A 22,314-nucleotide genomic window follows, 5' to 3' on the forward strand; every position below is an offset into this window, starting at 1 on the left:
TTTCTCCACAAAGAAATCGAACAGCTTGCTCATGCAATTATGTAAGACGGCGTAAATACTGTACTCTGGTGCCAAACATACACTGGGCTCAACTCCACCTGCAGCCATCCGACGAGCTATATTCTGCATCACCTTTTTTTTTTCCAGACACCCCCCTCCCCCCAATCAAATTGCGTTTCCAAACCCATCGGAGAAAGATGAGCCCACACAAAACTATTTTTAACCATTATTACAGTCATCACTGAGGGAGATCTTAATGGCAGCACCGTGACGCTCAAGTGCAGCGCACGGGTTCCCTTCTTGATTGATGAGCATTTAAAAACAAAAAATGGAAACTTGGTTCAATTAATAAGGCGGAATAAACCTTCACTTCCGCTATTTGACCTGTCAGCTGTGAAATACATATCGTTATCTCGACAGGAATATGACTTGAAATTTGCCCTGTCCTCAATGACGTCTGCCCCCCCCCACCCCAAAAAAAAGGCGTGTTGTAAAATATGCCACCGAAGCCTCTCAGAATTTAAACCTGCATCAATCGCAGCAGCACTTATTTATTGCTGTGCCAATAAATAAACACCGCCGGTGGAAAAAAAAAAAAAAAGCTGCGTTATTTATTGACAAAAATGCCATTACACAAACGCACGCGTTCATGTGCGCGCACATTTTTAAGCACAGTCGCCGTACGTGCTGGAGACAGAGAAACCATCACCATGGAAACAAACGTCACGCAGCCTCGTCTATTACACCCCCCCCCTGCAGCCGCCGCCGACACCCCCTCCCCTCCTCCCCAATATGAACTGGCCCCTTCGTCTTCCTCGCTCTCGCTGCTGCCTGCATTTCGGTTCATCCATCTATCCATCCATTTATCCATCTATCCATCATCCGTCAATGGGTATCGAACCGTCGGCCTGGTTTGGCCGGTAATTGCACCGCTAGCTGCCATCGTGGCGCAACAGATGGTCGCCGGTTCGCCCTCTGCCAGTGAACAGAGGTCACAGTGTTCAAACGAATCTATTGCTCTCTCCCAGTACGTCTCAAAATGGGATCCACGAGCCCGATTTGCTACTTTTTGGTTGTTTCTTTTACATACGTTACAATATTGTTGTGGATCCTTGCGCATGGTGGAAAAAAAAGGTTTTAAACAATCTAAAAAAAACACAATGCCGGAATACTGAAAGGGAGCAAAGCCAATAGAAGTGATTGACTGGAGAGCGCGGGTGGTTGTATGCACGGTGAGCAGAGAGCGGAGCTAGGGCGGCGGTATGACGACATAACTCAAGATGACTCACTCCTTGTAAACTTTAACAGCACCGGGTTTCTCTGTTACAATAACATCATAATCCACAGCTGTGTGCAGCAAAAAAAAGGAATGCGACCACCATCAATTTCACGCACAACTCGTGCGCTTTCCTTTGCATCACACGCATAACGCTGAGGCACAGTCACGGTGATTAAGGCTTAATGCCCCGTTGTTTTATGACCACCAGCCTGACGCTCGCCGTGGGATTTATCTGCATCGGAGCGCGCATTGTTTTACGGCAATAAATATGGCGTACAGTATGTCTGAAAAGTGAACGTCAGGTGTTTCTTGTTTACAAAAGGCTTGTTTGGCACAAATTTGTTGAAAACATTCCATAGAATGTTATGCAGAGGTGGAGTTGTTCGATCCCTGTATGTTGTCACCGATTTTCTTCGCAAGTTTTATGGACAGGAAAAAAAACCCCTGGGACGACCCAGGACACGCCGGAGAGACTATCTCTGGGTTGGCCTGGGAACGCCTCGGGATGGGGCTGGGGAAAGGGAAGTCTGGGTATCCTTGCTGGAGCTACTTCCACCGCGACTCCACCCGGAGAAACGGTAGAAAATGGATGGATTGAGTAGGAATATTCATTTTTGGTATGCGACTACAGTGCATATAAAAAGTCGACACTCCCCTGTTCAAATGAAGTTTTTTCCTGGTATGGGAAAAAAATGATTGTCTTAATACGCCACACTAATGATGGAAAAAGGTGTGGAAATGATGCTCCACGTAGACCTAATTCATGCACCATAGATAAGCACATTATTAACCTTGTTTTTGTGAAATATGGTAAGAAAAGGTAATAAATGTGTGAGTCATGGTAATTAACCGTATTCTGACACCACGAGCTGACTTTTTTTTTTGCCGCTTCTGGGTTCGTTTCCCCCACGAGCGTCTCCCATCTCTCCAGTCCCAGACGGGTTCAACTCGGACGCCCTGATCCATCACGAGCCGATTCAAAGGCCATCAATATCCCGTGGCAACACTTCGCCGTCATCTCTCTCGCTCTTCACCGAGCAGAAGAAGCCCTCGAGGGCTCGAGCGAATCAGGCAGAGGCAGGTAGACAAAACTCAGCCAAATTTGTTTGACATTAATAACAGATTCGGGACTTAAATCAATATGTGCACAGGTTAAAACTTGGGCGTTTTACATGACCTCGCACATTAGGAGAGTGTGATGGGTCGCAGGAGGATGCAACACATGATGCAAGGATTGATTATTTTCTTCTGAACAATTTTAAACACATCAGTGTGTTTGTGAGCCAACGGTGCCAGAGAGTCACATGCTCGATCAAGTATAGCCATCTATTGTTTTGATCCAACAAGGTCTTGTTTTGATAAGGACTAAGTTTAGACTTTTATCTTTGTGTTACTGAAACCGGGCTTGTTTTATTGCAAAAAGACCAGCAAATGATAGTCTGAGAATGAGCCATCCCCTCACAGAAAGGCAAGAAAATGCGAAATTAATCAATGTCCCATTTCGTACACAATGTCACTCAATGTGCTTTACACGGTTGAAACCATTTAAAAACAGACCAGAAAGACAGAACACAGCTGACTAGAATTACTAAAAGAACGTAGTGCAAGATTGTTTTTTAAAGAAAAAAATGGACTATATCATAAGAAAATGTTTTTTAACCTGGACGTAAAAAACATTAACACTTTGCGCCAACTTTACTTGTGTTGACAACTTATTCCATTTGTGTGCAGCGTAACAGCTAAATGCTACTTCGCCATGTTTGCTTTGGACCGTGGTCCACTATCTGTCCTGAGTCTGTCGCTCTCCTGAGCCCAACTAGATTTATATAAGATAGATTTTTATATTCGATTAGGTTTGTTTTCATGTATTCAGTCCCTGAACTATGTTGAGATTCATGGACCAGTAGCAGAACTTTAAAGGCTACTCTACAGCTGACAGGAAGCAAATGCTCAGACTTCAGGATTGGAGTCCTATATTTTCCGCACTACAAGACGCACCTAAGAGCCTTTAATTTTCTCAAAAGCTGACAGTGCGCCTTATAATCAGGTCCACCTTATATATGGATCAATATTGAGGCTTTAGCCCATCTAATGGATGCATAACGTAACCCCAGCCTCTACTGTAGCATCTATTCTATGCGCCTTATAATGCGGAAAATAAGGTATTATCGGTCACTCATGTTATAGACTGGCCTTTTAAAATTGTTGGACCCTTATGAACAAGTTCCTATGTAATTTCATTTTTAAGGAATCCATTAGTTAGTTCTACGTGGTACATTAGCGGGTGACAAACGAGTGGCACAAGAGCAGCCGGAGGCTAACAGTATACATGCTAATGATATAGATAGCAATGTTCATGTGTATATAAGCACAGCACAGCTCACTAGGAAACACTGCCTCATTCACATTTATCTTCCCGTTTCATTTATTTTGTGGAATGTTTTTCATTCAAAGATGTAATCTAAAGTTTGTGGCAGATGCTGCTGCTGCCTGTGTGTGTGTGCGTGTGCGTGCGTGCGTTCCATCTGTCCTGACAAGATTACTGGAGTCAGACAAAAAGACAGACTGGACCAGATTAGAGTATGAATATAGGGCAGGAGAAATGAAGAGAGTGTGAAAAAGGAGACAAAAACAAGCGACGGTGTGGCACATCAAAAAACACGACGGCCATATGAAATAACGGTGTATATGCGCTATATGTATATGCAGGTGTGCTTGTTATCATGCAGGGGAGCGCGAATGTTAACAGCGCCCAGGAGGAGACGGGCTTCGACGGAAAGCTGATTTCTGATTGCGTCACCATGGCAACTGGGTCCTACTTTCTCTTCCCCTCATCCCGTCTGTTGGCATGAATGGCGGATGTTTTGACACCCATCACAATAGTCTCAAATCTCTCTCCTACTATTTGGAAGAAAAAAAAAAAAAACTACTACTACACATACCAACACGTGAATGTATGTTTCTTCCTCCCCCACACACAAATATGTCCAATGTATGCAAACATGTTTTCGCTGCAACTCTAATCACCATCAGGCGTGATAAATCATAACAACACCTCGCTAATTACATACATACCCATTTAGTCATTAAAAAAAAAAAAAAAAACTCATTAATTACTGGCTCTCTGCTGTCCTGAGATCAGTCAGTGACGGCCTGGCGAAGAGTTCCCCAAGCTGTTACCTTGGCAACCCTCAAGAATATTCCCCCGGCGGTCATGACAACCAATGATGCACATCCGGTAACGGTTGGCGGATTTTTATTTAGATGCCTGTCAGGGGGTCGGAGCATGTGTGTTGTCGTTTATGTGTACACGGTGCACGGCATGCTGGGAAATGGCCAACCGGCGCACTTCACATAGGAAATAACCCTTGGTTCTTGGATTTTGTTGCTTCGAATACTTTGCACGCCAAATTGAAAAACAACCTACGAACAAATATGAAATACTTTGTCTCGAGAGCAATGGGGAACATTTTTTACATCTATAAACCTTATCTTAAATTCAAATTTCAGTTTTGCATTGTAACACTAGCTGCTTCTAATATTTTTTGCTTATTAGTCTCATTTAGGGACACGGTGGGGCAGCTGGTAAAGCATTGGCTTCACAGTTCTGAGGACCCGGGTTCGAAACCGGCCCGGCCTATGTGGAGAGTTTGCATGTTCTCCCCGTAAGGATAAGCGTCAAAGAAAATGGATGGATGGTCTCATTTAGTGAGGGTTCATAAACAAGCATCCTATTAGTAAAGCAGTAGTAAATTAGTAATTAGATACATTGTGTATTAAATGCACTATATAAATAAGTTTACCACATTGCCTGACAAGTAAATTACATTTTAAAACTTTAAAGTGAGCCATTTCACAAGCGATGTAACAATGTCTGGGCTGAATTATTAACTTAATGTTATTTTCATTTTAAAACAACTCTTGTTTTCCTTAAAAAAAAAAATGAAAAATGAGATTTATAAATGATACTGTATGCCAATCACTCCATTGCAATGCAATCAATCGTTACAATTGATACTGGTAATTGTACATTTTCCATAACCGATTCCCATAACACAAATTTTAAGTGTCAGTGTAGTGGCTGCCTCTGATTGGTCTCTCCAAAGTGCACTTACAGCCCATCAGCGGTAGACATCAACACATCACCCAACTTCAAAACTTTTTATCAACTGTAAGGAAGAGGAAGTGTTAGATGGAGCAAAAGGCTCCGGGCTTGATGGAATGCGAAGTGACAGAGAAAGTCGACCTTTTCGGCAACACCTGAGCGTGTATGTGTGTGTGTGTCGCTTCCACAGGGCTTGTCAGCACACACCTAATGACATGATGACAAGCTACAAGCTAAGCGGCGACATCAACCAGTTTGAGCTTTGAGCTTGAAAATGCGCGACCGGTGCCGATCGCCATTCCTGTTCGACTGCTTTTAACCCACACGCGGCCCGTAGACGCACGTGCGCACTCCAACCGGCGGTGTGTGACACTGAGAGTCCTTGACAGCTCTATAAATAATCCATAATTTCAGTCTCCCACCGGTCTGTGAGCTTTTTTTTGGCGGCACCCCCTCTGAGCAACCTCCCATCGACTGTCACGCTCCGCGGTCGACATGGCAACCTGCATCGGCGTACACGCGTCGCGCCTCGTCTGACCGCTTGTGACAAACGGACGCTACGACTCCAGAAGCCGACGCACGTTGACTGGTGCCGGCTATAATAGAATATTAGAATTTGTATGGCAAAAAGCGCAAGGTGTGAAGAAGAGAGTGATATTGAGTGACTGGATTGCTTTTTAGAGAGAGTATCAAGTACAAGGACCACAATCACAAACCTTACTTACCTTTAGTTGAGTCACAGAATCTGGATCAAACTTTGTCTCTTTTGGAGTTATTAGGAACCATCAATCCATCCAGACATCCATTTTCCGAGGCCCTTATCCTCACAAGGGTCGCGGGAGTGCTGGAGCATATCCCAGCTGTCAACGGGCAGGAGGCGGGGGACACCCTGAACTGGTTGCCAGCCAATCGCAGGGCACATGGAGACAGACAGTTGCACTCAAAATCACACCTAGGGGCAATTTAGAGTCTCTAATTGACATGTTTTTGGGATGTGGGAGGAAACTGGACTGCCCGGAGAAAAGCCACACAGGCACGGGGACAATGGTTTACTAATTGTAGATTTCTTGGCTGATTTTCAAAACAACTTCTCATTCAAGAAAAAGTTGAAAACGTATAACGTGAAAAAGTATATTAAGTCTAAGGCAGCGCGGTGGAACAGCTGCTAAAGTGTTGGCCTCACAGTTCTGAGGACCCGGGTTCGATCCCGATCATGTGGAGTTTTGCATGTTCTCCCCGTGCCTGCGTGTGTTTTCTCTGGTCACACGGGTTTCCTCCCACATCCCCAAAACATGCAACATTAATTGGAAACTCTAAATTGCCCCTAGGTGTGATTGTGGGTCCGGCTCTTTATCTTGATGTGCCCTGCGATTAGCTGGCAACTAGTTCAGGGTGTACCCCGCCTCCTGCCTCCTTCCCTGCGACCCTTGTGAGGATAAGCGGCGAAGAAAATGGAAGGATGGATATATTAAGTCTCTTTCCTAACTGATGTTATTTCAAGGCACTTGACACATTGAGCAGGTCAAACTGCTCATACATTATATATTCGTTTATAAAAAATACTCACCAAACCCCATGAGCAAGCACTTCCTTCGAAGAAAGCAACCTCAAACAGAATCCAGGTTCTGCCGCAGCCGGTCGGTTTGAGATGAGGGTAGATACCCTGGGAAAACAAGAAAGAGGAGTTGAGCAGAACAAAAGGCACAATTGCTGTATTAATCAGAATCAGACTTAAGATTAATATGAGATAAAAAGAGAATATTGGACCCCTCTCAACACAACCGTCCTCAACCTCATAAAAAGTTAATTTTAACTCGGAAAAGTACACATGGAAATTCATTCGAATCCAAAATCCATTTCATAAGGGTATTGATATTTATAAATGATATTATTTGACATGCATGCAATAATCATGAGATACAATGTATTTATTAGGTTTTGTGTGGAATGAAAAAAAAGACCATATGCAAGATTGCAGTGGTTTAAAAAAAAAAAAAAGGGCTGAGATTCAAATCTTCATTGAAATAATTTGTGAATAGCAGTGAGAGGATTGCAATTACCAAGTTTTAGAAATGATTCTTGATCAATTTTGCAGTGATTGCCAAATATTTCTTGGCACGGTGGTGAAGTGCTATTAAATGACTTCTTAGTGTACGGCGTTTAACTCCGGGATCTTTCGAGAGCGTAATTGAGGCCGGCCCATCCGATCCAAATGTCCCCCCCCCCCCCCCGTTTCGACGCCATGAGAAGCGGCGCGTGCTGTGCGTGCCCGGCCCATGTGACCTGTTCAATTACGCGCTTCTGACTGGGGGGCAGCCCTCTAATTACTCGATTATGGGGCGCGAGCAGCAAAAAGTGGAAATTACAAAATAAATCGCAAAAAGAGCTGTTGCGGAAGGAGGCAACAACTCGGCCGAGCAGATCAAGCGTACACGGCGAGAGGAGATACGAGCGAGAGCTACGCTTGAGCAAGCGATGCTGCGTTGCTATGGCAGCAATGTCTCTCTGGTCTCCGTGGCAACAGCTGAATCCTATTGCTGCTCGACTTTGCCCCTGGGTGAGAGTGTTAGAGCGAGGGGGGGATGGAAACGGGTGGGGTGTGGGTGCGTGGGGGGGAACAAAGGGAGAAGAAAAACAGTAACAGACTGGCCGTGAGTTTAGCCCGGGGCATTTGGGCTGACCTGGAAAATGTTGGGCATGAGCTCGTTCTCTCTCTGTCTCGCCCATTGTCTCCCTTTAATCTCTCCCTCTCACCGTTCCTTGTCAATTGTGATTCCTCACAAGACAGACAGTTTAAAGCAGACCCGATCACAAAGCATCACCGTCGGCCATGACCAAAAATCTAGTCATTGAGTTCCAGCTGTGCCTCCGAGGGTTCTTCAACACCTTCGGCATTAGAATGCAAAAGCGCGAGGAAGCGTCACAACACACGCTTTTTTTGCGCCGACATTAATCCAAAAGCAACGCGGAAGTAAGCTTTCGGGCGCGCGGGCTCCCGCTGTCGCCGTCGAAATATGAAACGAAAGCCTTCCGTGACACTAGGTGATAGCGGCTGTAACCGAGCAGCGCTAAACGTGCTTCACGCGTGATTTGTGCGAGCTCCGCCGGCAGTGACGCGAACGAATGTAAGCGCTCATGTTATGGTTTTGGGGATCAAAATGCAGAGTAGCGTTGAGAGCGCCGTAATCCGTGTTCTCTTTGCGCAGATAAACGTGACAACATCCTATCAACCGTCATCCAAAAACCTCCCCCGACTGATTATACACACACCCACTCTTGCGGTGTGCGCACACACACACACGCACGCAAGCCTCCATTTTTGTCTGTTGTGTGTTTATTTGTTTCTGACCCGGCTCCAGCCCATTTACAGAGCATAAGTAGCCCTATTAGTGGGCCAACTAGACAAGAAAACAGATGATCCGCTCCGACAGAGCTTCTATTGTTACGTCGGCCGCTGAAACAATGGCCCCCTTTCTCCGCGCCACAGTGCTCGATTCACCGCCGCCTTCAGCTGCAGCTCGCTACTCTATAAGCCGCCACCGCGGAGGGGAACAAGAGGCCACTCACGGCCGAAGGTTGCGGGCGCACGATTTGCGGGACGGGTCTCGTTTATGAGCCCGTTACGGCATTATTACGAGTTTATGGGTTTTTTACTTCATAGCCTTTGATGGCGCGCGCCTTTACAGCGAGATTACTTCTCGGCCCATGTGATCACTGTAAATGTTGATAATGGATGCTATTATAGGATGATGGCTATTATTATTGGAGATTTGGCATGTACAGTAGAGTTAAGCCAGAAAATGATTGATTGCAATATGACAGTCTTCTTAGCTCAATAGTTAGCACTTTTGCTATCCGAAAGTTACCATATATAGAGTATTTTTTTTTAAATTCCGGTGAAAATGTAACGCCTAAATTCGAGACCTGCAACCAATCAGAAGCCTGAAGAAATACATTTCTAAGTTACGGATAGAAACAGCATGATGCACACAAGGACTGAATGAAGTCAACAAAACAATACCACGTGGTCACGTTTTGATGATTTTGGTAAGGAAGAGAAACTCGGGTCGATTCCTCCATCCTCACACCAAAGCTAAAGTTTATCCACTGATCCAGGTCTAACACCTGTGAGAGATTAAAATCCTCAAAGCTAGTATTAAATCCCAGTAATCTGAGACGATTGCAGCCCGTTAGTGACGTCAGGATTTGAACGCCGCTACGACGAGCGGCGCCGACCGGCTAATAGATTACCCAATTCGCTGACAAATGCGAAAAGATTTGCTGGTGCTTCCCATTTTTCATGCGCTTGTCAATCAAGTCCAGTTGAGTGACGGTCTTGGAGCTTGTTGGAAATAATAAGCAGCAACATTTATGTAAATGATGCGCATTATCAATGCCACGTATATGACAACTTTGCATAAGGCATCATTTGCTGTAGCTGAAAACACAACGCTACCTGAATACATCGACGGTTGAAATTATGAATAAAAATGACGGAAATTGAGTGATGTTGCACGATTTTCCGCTGCTCGTTGTTGCAAAGTACACCGAACAAAATGGATGCAACTTAATGACAACCATTTGTTGTTACTGGATCCGTGTTATACCCTCGACAAATAGTCTTTTGTTTTTTCATCATTTTGAATTTAATAAATCTCCAATCGTACAGTTTTAAAACAGGGGCCCAATGTGCGACTTGGACACGGGTGAATGCTGCAGTTGTCGGTGCCTTCCTTTCAAAAGGGATTTAGCGCTTTGTTGTGTATGGAAGCGTCTCCAATAACAGTACAGAGGTCTTGTTTGCGGGTAATGAAAGTGGCATTTGAGACCGGTTCAGTTCTACTGCAATAACACTGTAATTCCGGGTTAGAGGACACAGATCACACAAGTAAACTCGTTGTTGCTTTGGGGGTCTTTATTCGCTTTTGTTGTCTGTAAACAAACCCCGGGAGGGGATTTTTGGCCGGGTTAGTCATTTGACCCCCCACCCCCACTCCCCGTCTCCCCAACACACACACACAAACACACTATACATATGAGATGATTTGGGTAGAATGATGATATGTGAAAATACCGTTTTTGTCACTGACGTAAATAAATAGTGGCATTGGTTTGTCAGTTTTAAAGGCATCTTTAATATGTACTAATACTAGTGTACAGACGCAATTGAAATAGTAGACAAACTGTTTTAATAGAATTACGATAAAGATATGGACGTTTCCAAGAAAAGCCAACTCAAACAGCAAAATGTATTTATTTGGGGTTAGTCAAAGGACGTTTAAACGATGAGAATTATGGGTTGACTCCCATTTCGAACGGGTTTTAACGTGATTATAGTGAATCTCTGTTTAGTAACTAAGTAACTGGTACAAGATAACTTTACCCAAGTAAATGTAACAATTGGAGCTAAGTAAAAGATAAGTAAAGATAAACACCTTGACAAGTCACGAATGGCCGGAGGGAGCTGATTGGTTGACACAAGGTAGAGAGCAGACGACGGGTGCAAACCAAAACCGAATGAGCAGAACAAGATATGAACATGGATGGACATAAAACTACTCTCAACTATTCTATTTCACCTTACTGTTACCACCAGTATCTACATAACATTATAATAGCGATATACTTGTAGTTTTTGTCTCATAAATAAGAATATTGTTCGCTGCTAATATACATTATGAGGCATGCGTAGGATGCAAAAATTATCTGTACAAAGACATGAAAATAATGTGTACTATACAGTAAGTACTATAATGCACTTTATAATGGAATGCCAAAAAATACTGACAACTCAAGTCTGTTCACAGATACTCATAAAAAAAAAGCAGGATTGTCAATATTTTGAAGCCTTTCTAATATGTTCCCAGAATTATTGAACAGTGCGCTATTGGGATCAGTTAGTGAATGCGGGTGTTAGAATCAGCACTTGCGATAGAAATCAGTAAATAGCTCGGAATCTTTGATGCCTGTAAAATTACATACTTCTCCACAAACACACACACACACACACACACCACACACACACACACACACACACACACACACACACACACACGCGCGCAGAGCGAGGGAGGCACAATTTCAGCTTCCATTTTCAGAGCTAGAATCTGAATGTTTAATCATTCCCAGCTCTTTGCTGGGAACTTGCATGAATTTTTCACAGCGTGGAGGAGGGAGGGCATAAAAGCAGGCAGGCAGGCAAGAAGCCTCATCGCAAACGCAGTACGGCACTTGTTGTGAGCTTTGTTTTTTTTTTTTAATGGTGTTGCTTATCGCCACGCTAATATTCATTTCAAAATGTCAACTTTCCCTGAGAAAAAAAAAACAGCATTCCTGTTTCGCATGACTTTGCCAGAAGCAATCTCGTCCGCCAGATCTTTAGACAAGAACAAGCTGGGTATCAAAACAGCTGTCAACATTTTGCTTCTACATTCAAGTGAATCAATTTTATGAAGAATAATAAGAAAAATGTGGTGAGTAAGCAGCGAGCAAGGTCTAATCTTTCAAATGCATGCATTCCTGTGATTAGTAGTACTGTATTGCATTTAGTAATGGAACCAAAATGTAATTCCCAAGGACATTAGGTAAAGATACTGTAAATGTACATGTGCACATTGCTTATGTATACAGAAACGAGTATGCAAACACATAATTATGTCTACAGTTCAGGGACCTGTGCTCATAAACTCTCGGTGAACTTGCTCAGCTACCACAGTTTGAAAATCCACCGCCATCCCGATTCAAACGTTCAAACTCGAATTCGCTTCATTTCACTTCCCTCACGCGCACACACGGTGATACATCTGAGCCATAGGGTGCAGATCTCCAGAGACTTCACTAAACAATTAGTTTGGGGGGGTGGAGCTCTGACAACAAGGGAATTGAAATCCATTTTTTTTTCAAGACGTGGGCAGACATTGAGTATTTATGACCTTTACTGCAATTTACCGGTACCTGGTGCGAATTTTGCATCAATGAGATTTAGCGGACTGTCAGAGACTGTAATGCGAATATGAGAGGGTCTGAAAACTACTGAGGCAGCAAAATAGTTCACAATAATATCACAATAAATAATATCATCATCATATATCACAATGCTGCCATGAGTTTTAGTAGATTACTATTGCACATCCTGGCATGCTATTACTGCCATTGGAACGGGTTATGTACTTGGTTAGCTTATTCAACTCTCCTCTTTCTCGTCACTCTGGCGCCGCACATTGACTTTGTTTCATCATATTGTAGAGATCTAAAAAATGATTTTTCATGTGGGGGATAGTGTCCAAAAAGAGGACTCCAGTGGAACATAGGACTTTTTGTTGATGCTGAGTTTGAGTAAAGCCTTCCATATGGACATTACCTAGAAGTTCTATGTTCATCATAGTTAGTAGTAACGGGCCTTCCGCCACATGGTTTTGTCAAGAACAGATCCTGTTTCGAGAAACTTGCCACTGGATCGCGTAAATTGTGCTCCGCATTGGAGCGGCGTCTCGCCCAAAAAAAAAATAAATAAATAAAGCTTCTCAGACTGTCCCTGAACTGCAGTCGAGGTTAGAAAACCTCGCGCCAGACGTGAATTTTGCAGCAGCGCTTCAACTTACAATCGGGCAAGTCATGGGCAAGTGGATCATATACTTACAAAAAGTCAAAGCCACGGCGTCAGTCTGAATGATATCTGAAATGAAATGGGAAAAAAAAAAAGTGTCACTTTTGGGACACACTGTGTAAGATTGTAGCTGATTTATTATAGTAGTCTATTGTATGAAGTGACCATGTTTTGTCAACCGCGTCATTCACAATTACATTTTTGGGAACACGTGCCGAATACGACGTGCCAAACCGCCTCTTGTGGTCTTGGAGGATTCTGTTTCCATGGATACCATCATTTTCATTTACTTTGGACATTGATTCAAGGTGAGAAGTGCTTGGGGATGGTGTGTGTGTGTGTGTGGGGGGGGGGGGGGGGGTTGTTTACTGACACCTACCAGCCCACCACATGATGGAAATAGACTTAAGTGGAGATGTTTATTTACACCTCTCATATGTTTCTAATACATTACATAACACGTTTTGTGACAGAAAGTTGTGTGATGGTCCAGCTCGACTTAATGTTGATGTCATCTCCCTTTCTTTTGAGTCCATCACGCAGCATTTACCCTCCGCTCTCACATAGCAACGCGTACATTGTCCTCTCAAGCCCCACAGAGTCAGATCCATTCCTAAGCGAGCCTTTCTGTCTCGCTGACCTTTGCCCTTTCCTCCCCTCCAGCTCTCTTCTCGCTAATCTCAGTGGGAAGCTCTGAAATTAACCGTCTGTTTCAATCAAGTGCAGCAAGACCCTGCCCTCTTGTGTGACCCGCATAACGCACTCACACGCACGCACTGTACAGAAATCCCGCCCTCGCTTAATGTGGGATCTTCGTGTCGCACACGATCCTGACACTAATGAAAATAAAATCTAGATTTTAATCAAGAATCTTGATTCGAGCACCATCATGCACTTGGGGTTCAACGATGCCCTCAGTCAACCCTGTGGAGCACAAAGCGATGTCAAATGTGGCTCAAAAAGTGACATCATTCATTTTAATAACTACATATTAATTTTATCTAATCTGTTTAATCATAATAGAAGCAATAAATGGTTAACACTATAAACTATTGGAAACTATTATTCACATGAGAGCAATTCAACAATGTTTTTTTTTTATAGCGTATTTTACACAGCAGAAAATTGTGAAATCAGTTTGCTGAGAATGTCTTCTTTCCAAACAAAAATATGACCGTTAAATTAATAGCTTTGGGTCTCACCTGCATAAATAGAACAAATGAAATGGCTGATTGAGTAATATTGCTGTGTGAAAGGAGATTCCCTTTAGCAATTCATCTACACAAAATATGACGCTCAAAGTCAACGGCCGCCGTGTCATATCTAAACTGCATAAAATGGCGTATTTGCCTGGACGAGGAGCTATGAGCTGTGTCAACACACCGCAGTTGCCATGGAGACAACAGGGTTTCTGTCACCGCACTCGCTTTTCCCGGTGACCCAATTTGTGCTCGTCGTCGTGGCATTGAAGTCCTACAAGAGCTCTCAGCCTGCACTCCCGCGCCTTTTACCTCGCCCCTGAATACCGCCGATTGATGTGTGATTTGAATAAAAGTCCCGGGGAGAAACATGGACGTTTTAAACAAGTTCGGTGAGCCCTTTTCCTCTTCGCTGAAGGAAAAGTGCAAGGGAAGACATTTTCTAGTTTCAGGTCCGCAAAAATGAAAACAAGGCATTAAGATGTTAATCGACAAACAAAAAAGAAATACCTTCCCACAAAAGCTAAGAATGCTTTGTTCTTGGAATACCTCAGGGTCAGAGCTGAACCCATGATGCTCGCTGTTGCCAGCCAAAAATGTAGATTGTGTACTGTTTGACTTTTGATGCTTTATCGACTTCACAGAAAAGTGAGCTGGCGAAAAAGAACAATTAGTGTGTTACTCTATACCACAAAATCTTGCTTAATCTTCATTGACTTAGAGGTATTTACTGATTTAGGCTGCAGATTCTAATGCTGGATTCCGATTTATCACAAATGTCATTCTGAATACATGTTTGTTGTTGTCTGCCTATGGAAGTAATGTACAGTAAATATGTGCCACCAGGATTTGAATTTGATATACCACAGAAAACAGGATTTGAATTTGAAATGTAAAGTGTTCACATTTTCAATAGTCGCTACAATTCGCTGTCTAAAATTCACCGTCTGTGCCACAGAGCAGGGTTACCTCAGGTCAGAACCGAACATGCAGCCAATCGCAGTTACGCTTTCTTTAGTCACGTGACGTTACATACTAAGAAAGCGTAACTGCCTTGAATGACCTGAAGTAACCCTGCCCAGGTGGCACAGACAGTGAATTTTAGATAGCGAATTGTAGCCAGTTGAATTGTTAATGAAAATGTGATCACTTCACATCTCATCCATCCATCCATTTTCTTTCCCGCTTATCCTCACGAGGGTCACGGGGAGTGCCGGAGCCTATCCCAGGTGTCAACGGGCAGGAGGCTGGCTACACCCTGAACTGGTCGCCAGCCAGGGCACATCGAGACAAACAGCCGCACAATCACACCTAGGGGCAATTTAGAGTGTCCAGATGTGGGAGGAAACTGGAGTGCCCGGAGAAAGAGAACATGCAAACTCTACGCAAGCGGGTCCGGGATTGAACCAGGGACCTCAGATCTGTGAGGCCAACGCTTTACCAGCTGAGCCACCGTGCCGCCACTTTACATTTCATTTCAAATTCAAATCCTGGTGACACATATTTACTTCCATATATGCCCCGTGATTGGCTGGTGACCAGTCCACCATAAGGGTGCATCTATAATCAGTACTAGAAAAGAACTAAATACAAACCTTGCGGGTAAAAAAAAAAAAAACAAAACCACACAATACCCCATTTTTGTCGTACTCCACATATGATTGTGGCTAAATTCTGATTTGACAGTACAGTATTCAGTTTCATATGCAGTTTTCTGTACCATTAAACCAGCACGGTTGAAGAAACTGGGTTGGGTAGTCATCAGAAGAACACTGACTAGTTCCCTGATTCTGACTTTGTCCCAATTGTGAACTTTAAACTCAAAGTACTATCAGAATTTTGATTTAATGGAAAAAACATGATTGGGTTAATCACAATTTTCTAAAAAAATACATCAGCCACTGTTGAGACAAAGCAGTAGTGTGTTGGAAACCTTGACTAAATTCTTTGGTACAATAAGTATTTGTAACGTCTCAGGTTGTTGTCAAACAAAGTTCTATCGCTTCCTTTGTATACGTCAAAAAGACCAAATACTGATTGGTCTCGGAAGACTCAAACGGCCAATCGAATCACTTTACTCGGCTCTATCCTTCAAAAAAAGGATGTCTCGGTCGATTGCGGCCTTGTGGTTATCACGTTGCTGGCTTGCGGCCATCTTGCATGTCAGAGCCGCTTCAAACATACAAACAACAATCACGGCCTGCGATGAAACGTGTCTTGTGACACCATCAAGGCAAGACTTGGCCTTGAGCCAGTCACCTTCCTTGGCACGACAGTGGAACACATGCTTGTCAAAAAACGACTTTTATAAATATTTCTACAACTTGTTCAGCTTAAGCTCACAGAGAGGCACGAGTGTCTCCACCAGTTACCTCGAGTGATGATTTTAATCAGCTGACAGATATAGACCAAGTGTAACCGTCGGGGTTTTTCCCACCAGAATATATTTAGTTGTCCTAAAAGAACAAAAAAAAAAAAAAAAAAAAAAAAAAAAAAAGAAAAGACAAAAATATGCCGAGCATGTCTTAGTTTCAAGCCAAATTAACCTTTAGAAACCGGGTCACAAATCAAAAAAGTACAAAGCTTTTGTGACACGCTTCACTGCAAAATGTCAACTGGTCACATGACTACTTTTAAAATAAAAATGGGAAATACTTTTGGGTATTTGAAGAAGTTTCAGTTTAGTCCGAAAAGAGATTTATGATAGTGAACATTATACTTGCTAGTGTTTCACAATTACCCAAATTTACAACTTTCTTAATACATTCAAACATTAAAAAAAATGATTGTGAGATTATTATCTTTTGTAATGGATTGTCCAATGATAATTTCATCGCAAAAATAAATCACATTCTCGCACACAACAATGCCAAATGATTTTGCCGATAGATAAAAATGTGCATGAATCAACAATTTTAAATGGTACACTGAAAAGAAATAGTAGTGCCGAAAATCCAACTTAAATTACACAAAGATCCACTTTGGGAAAAGCAAAAGCCACCTGAATGACTCTGAAATGGCTGACAGAAAAACACAACTGGGCCCTTTCAAACTCAAAATACACAAATCAAAAAAAATAAATAGACACTCTCCTAAGGCATATTTCCACTCACAGATGGCCTAAAAGACCTCTGGCTAGATTTTGCTAAAGGGTTTTCTCTCTCTCTCTCTCTCTCTCTCTCTCTCTGCTTTTCTGTCTTTCAGCCACACTTCTTTCTTTGCTTGGATTACACTTGGTCACAAGTTGTAGCGGAACGCATCACAAACATTACAACCTAAAAGCATCTCGCGTAGTTTTTAAATACGTCAATGTCGGGCCTTGAAATTTCAGTTTCAACATTTATCAGGATGTTGTCGTTGAGCACGGTTGACTGTTTGACGACTGATCTAAACATACATTCATAGTTTGGCTTGAAAGTTTGGAAAATGTCGAAATATTCCCTTCGGTGGGGATCCATTGGCAGAAAATGTAAAGTCGTAGCTTTGTGCTAATCAGGCCACCAAGCATCAGCTGTCTACAACATTGATGTATTATTAATTCGATATCTCCATATATAAATAGTATAACCTCAGTAGAATATAACTTTTTTTAATATTTTAAAAGCATGGATGACCAGAAACATGGTGAAAGCTCAATAGACTCAGCCCTATCACACAGGTGACTGGAATGCAAGGAGCTGATTGGCTGATGGAAAAAGAAATCCAGTTTCATCAGTTGATATTGATTACAGAGAGAAAAAAAAATAAAAATTGACAGAAATAAGTCAAAACACACCTTAACTCATCTCTACCGTTAGTAAAATGTAATCTGCTGGGGAAAAAATGACAGAAATCTTTTTTTAAAAAATGTAATCACTTCATCAATGCGTTTCAGCATTAACACCGAGTTGTTTTTTCAGTGCGTGACCCCGGAAAATTAGCCTGGATAGCAAACATTCTAGAAATCGCCTGGAAATCTGAAGTGTTTATCCTGTCTTTGGCAATGTTACAGGTGCCCAATCCCCTTGTGCGCTGATCCCTAGAACCGAAACGACACACACCCTGTTGCAGCAAAATGACCTTATTGTGCGCAACAACATAATTGACTGACAAAAACATGGAAGAAAAGTGAATACATACTTTTTCTGTGCTTGCACTTTTCCCCCCCTCAGCAAAATCTGCTCAAGTATGTATGAGCAACATGTTACGCAAATCATGTTAAAATTCTTAAATGTGCAAGTGGATTCCCAAACAGAACCCATGTGCTCTTCTTTAAGGTAATTGAATCAAGTCAGTTTGGCTTCATAGGTGGAATTCTTTCTCTTCTACACATAAAATAAATGTCATGCCTTATTTGTCCTTTTTTTTTTTTACACAAGTAATTTTTTGGCTTCATGATCAAATCTGTCTCACTCAGTGCATTTTGAATCCGTTTTCTCGGTTTCTTGATTTGGTGAGGCAAATGTGCATTTTTTTTTTTTAATTTCACATAGCAGGGAAAGGAAGTGAAATAAAAATTCACTTTCTATTCCTTTGAAAACACTGGAAGAACTTTTAAAATACAATCTAGTGGATATGAAAAGCTGAATACGTTAGATTTTTCAACATGTATCCTGTACAACAGTAGCTATAAAATCAACCAATATTTTTAGAAGGGGGAGTATAATTGATTTATTAACGATAGTAACTTTTTTCTCTAAACAATAGCCACAAAGTGCTAAGTACTTATACTGTGAGATAAAAAACACGTTCACCAATACTCACTACTCAGTATTTATGACGTATGTGTCAATCAACAACTTGATTTGGTCTGACTGCTTTTCATATTTCTTGTCTTAAAATGAAAAAAAAAAGAAAGAGATCCATTTTGTTTCACAAAGCTTCGCGTAGGGTAATTCTGTAAAAGGCTTTTTTTTTTTTTTTTTTTACACTTCATCCTTACATCTTGAAATTTTGTCAGACCAATTTCAGACCTCTAGTTAAATTATTTTTATTCTTGTTAATGTAAAAAAAAACATTGGGGAAATATCCACAGTATCCACTAATGTGTCTTGTTTTATTTATTGATTGAAAAAAAAAAAAGACATCGCCCCCTATGTTATGCAGTAATCTTTTTAAAAGATGAATAGAACTATAGCAGTCACTTTTCAACATGCAGCTATGTTTTTTTTTTTTGTCTCGTCACATTATTCACTACAATCTAGCCTGTAACAAGTCAAGCTATTTTAGTTCTAAAATAAGTTGTCCTGTTATCAGTTATCCTAGTAAAGGCAGGACGATCAAAGGAACCACTGATTAAACGAGCCCTTTGCAGTTTCAGTGTACAGGATCGTGTGTACTTTGACCTGCATGGCTTAATCTTTGACATCATATAGATATGCTACTGGAAAGATCAAGCAAAGAGCCGAAAGGGCCTGAAGTAGGCACGCAACTTTTTGATGACTACGTGGCTGGTTTAGCCCGAGTCGAGCAGGGAGGGTTTGGCGAAAGGGCTCAAGAAACTCTGACCCACCTCCAAAACTTGAGGGGGAGATAAGCAAAAATTGCAGTCACCTTAAAGGTCAAGTGTCATGAAATGGATGCTTTTTAGTATGTTATTAATGGAAAAAACGGCAGCCGGTATGGATTCATCCGTTTTTTCACCACAAAACATGATTTTGACCTACATGGCTTGTTGTACCTCCCGCCATGAAAATCTTTGAGGGATTTATTTTCAACAAGAAGCAGGAAGTGACGTTGGAGGCGGGTGTGCGCTCAACTGGACTCACTTGTTTCCATTAGTTTTACCCGGAGGAAGGTAGCTCGTTGTTCCTTCGCGTTAGCCAAAATGCCGGTTCGTTGCATGGCTGGATATTGCTCGAACACCCGGATGGATGGATTTACCCTTCATAAGTTTCCAAGAGACCCGGTTCGTCATGAAAAATGGATTGCATGGGTGCAAAGCACGAGAGCTACAGCTACTAAAAAAAAAGAGAATAATAATAGTTTGGGCCGGACCGCGTAATCCGTCTTTCATAACGTAACAAAAGATCCGCGTACGTATGACAGGGGTGCTAAATGTGTCGATGTGCACGTCGGACGGCTTCTGCGTCGGGCTCGATGATGAAGACTGGGAGTCTGTCGCCGCCACGTCCGCCGGTCACAGCTTCAGCACCGCGTCCACCGGTCACGGCTTTGGCACCGAGTCCGCTGATCACGGCTTTGGCCAGGGTGGCTTATTTTCAGCGCTGAGGTGGCTTATCAGGGCGCCGAGCCGGGCCGCTTTACGGCGTTGTCACCCCGATGTGCCACCCCAGCTTGGCGCCGCAATGAGCCATCTTGGTGCCACCCGGGCCGAAGCCGTGATCAGCTCATTGCACCCGGGGCGCGGGGCTGTGATCGCTTGCGGCTGAGTACGCTACATACTGTCGGGAAATCTGTTGTTAGTTAGAAGTGATCCGCATATCATCTAAATAAGGCTCGAAACGATGGGCTAATATTGCGCCGGTCACTTCACTCGGTTGTGAGATGTTCTCTTCTTTGAAAAGAGCTTCCGTGTCTGAAGGTGCGAGTCCCATAGTAGGGGCCACAGCGTGTTTTCAATGGCGAATGTCCAGGGTGATGTCACGGGCAGGAGATGCAGCCAAAAGGGCAACTACTTGGATGTCGAATGACACTTCCAGAATTTTGCGCATGGATTGTGCACTCTCTCCGCTCATATTTATTTTTTCGTATGGACATTGAAGTGAATAATGTTATATGTATTTTTCATTTCAATATCTATTTTAGAATGTTTGTAGCAATGACACTTGACCTTTAAAGTATTATAATGGGAGTTTACCTTAAAGTATCGCCACATGCATGACACGGCTTCTACCCGGAAGGTGCAGTGCCGTGAAAGGTGAAAAATATAAGGAATTTGAGAAGTGCGCCAACACGTTTTCACAGGAATGTACGTCAGGCTAGTGGAGTGGGATCGTTGTCGTAGTACTAATCAGTGCCATGACGTATCAGCATCATCCCTATTTTTTGGCACATAGACAATTGATATCTTTAAAACAACAATAAGAGCTCTGTAAGAGACTTGTTGCTAACTTTGAAAATAAGCGTGTCTATTTGGTTTATTTGGTCTCTGATGATGCGATAAAAAATTCAGGAAGTTTGCTGCGACACAGCATTTGGTTATTTGCAATCAATGAAAAATAAAAGCGAACTCACGGTCTGAAATAGATTACAAGCCAACAAAGATTCCATTCTCAGCAGAGACGAACCATTTAGCAAAGCGACATTATGTTACAAGTACAAAGATAAGAACGTTAAATTACATTTGCTGAGCTCTGTGAATAAACACCAAGTTAAGAGGGGAGATAAAAGGGTGGTCTGTCTTGGTGCGTCTCTGTTCCATCCCACTAAACTTGCCGACCTTGACTGGAGGTTTGTCGGACCGATTCCCTGCAGCTTTGAACAACACATTCCGTTTTAATTTAGCCAACCGCTTCACAAGGTCGTTTGTCTCTGGATGATGACAAAGTAACGCCAAAGGCAGTTCACTGTCAAACGTGTGCTAGTGCCTGAGTAGAGGTAAGGTGTCGGAAAGTGGGGAGGGGGTTTGATGCCTTGGTCAGATTGGCCTCGTGTGTCTATATCAGTGGTTTTCAAACGGCGGGGCGTGGCGTGTTGACAGGGGCTCCCATGAACACTTTTCATCATTAAGTTGCACATGGAGCTAATTTTACAACCGAGTACACAAGCACACACCCGCCATTGTAATGACGTTAATGATCTATGCGCAATTTACTGGATGCAAACAAACGCATACCATCCTGGATTGTGTTTGAGAGTGGTAATGTTGAAGATTTGAACAAGGTTTAAGATATGAGACTTTTTGGATAATTCTTGGTTTTTGAAAAGGATTTAGCATTAAATACAAAGTCATTATGAATAAACGAATTAAATTAAAAAAAAAAACAAAAAAAAACATTTTCAGTTTGTAACGCTGTAAGAAAAAAAAAATCTCTGATATTGCAATCTCAGAATTTACACTCTACCATTTGCTTAATTAATGATTAAACTCATTTACTTTAAAAATCATGATATATTTATCCAAGCAAGCACATTGTTTTGGTAGCAAGACACCCTTAAACCAGTCTAAATTATTATTAGAGTT

General features: G+C 42.4%; 1 protein-coding gene across 6 annotated transcripts in view; it reads right to left on the bottom strand.

Annotated features, from left to right (window-relative positions):
• Positions 1–22,314, bottom strand: part of fndc5b (fibronectin type III domain containing 5b) — a 70,224-nt gene that overhangs the window by 17,365 nt on the left and 30,545 nt on the right. For 3 of the 6 annotated variants that reach the window (XM_061816445.1, XM_061816425.1, XM_061816439.1), the window contains exons 3-4: positions 13,024–13,059; positions 6,952–7,047 (exon numbers count right to left, since the gene is read on the bottom strand). The gene's annotated coding sequence lies outside the window, so the exon portion shown is untranslated. Of the gene's footprint in view, positions 1–6,109; positions 6,212–6,951; positions 7,048–13,023; positions 13,060–22,314 lie in introns of those variants that run through there. The other 3 variants (XM_061816434.1, XM_061816455.1, XM_061816464.1) reach the window with 2 other exon arrangements.

The sequence above is a fragment of the Syngnathoides biaculeatus genome, chromosome 1 (genome assembly GCF_019802595.1).
Source record: "Syngnathoides biaculeatus isolate LvHL_M chromosome 1, ASM1980259v1, whole genome shotgun sequence".
In the NCBI taxonomy this organism is placed as follows: Eukaryota; Metazoa; Chordata; class Actinopteri; order Syngnathiformes; family Syngnathidae; genus Syngnathoides; species Syngnathoides biaculeatus.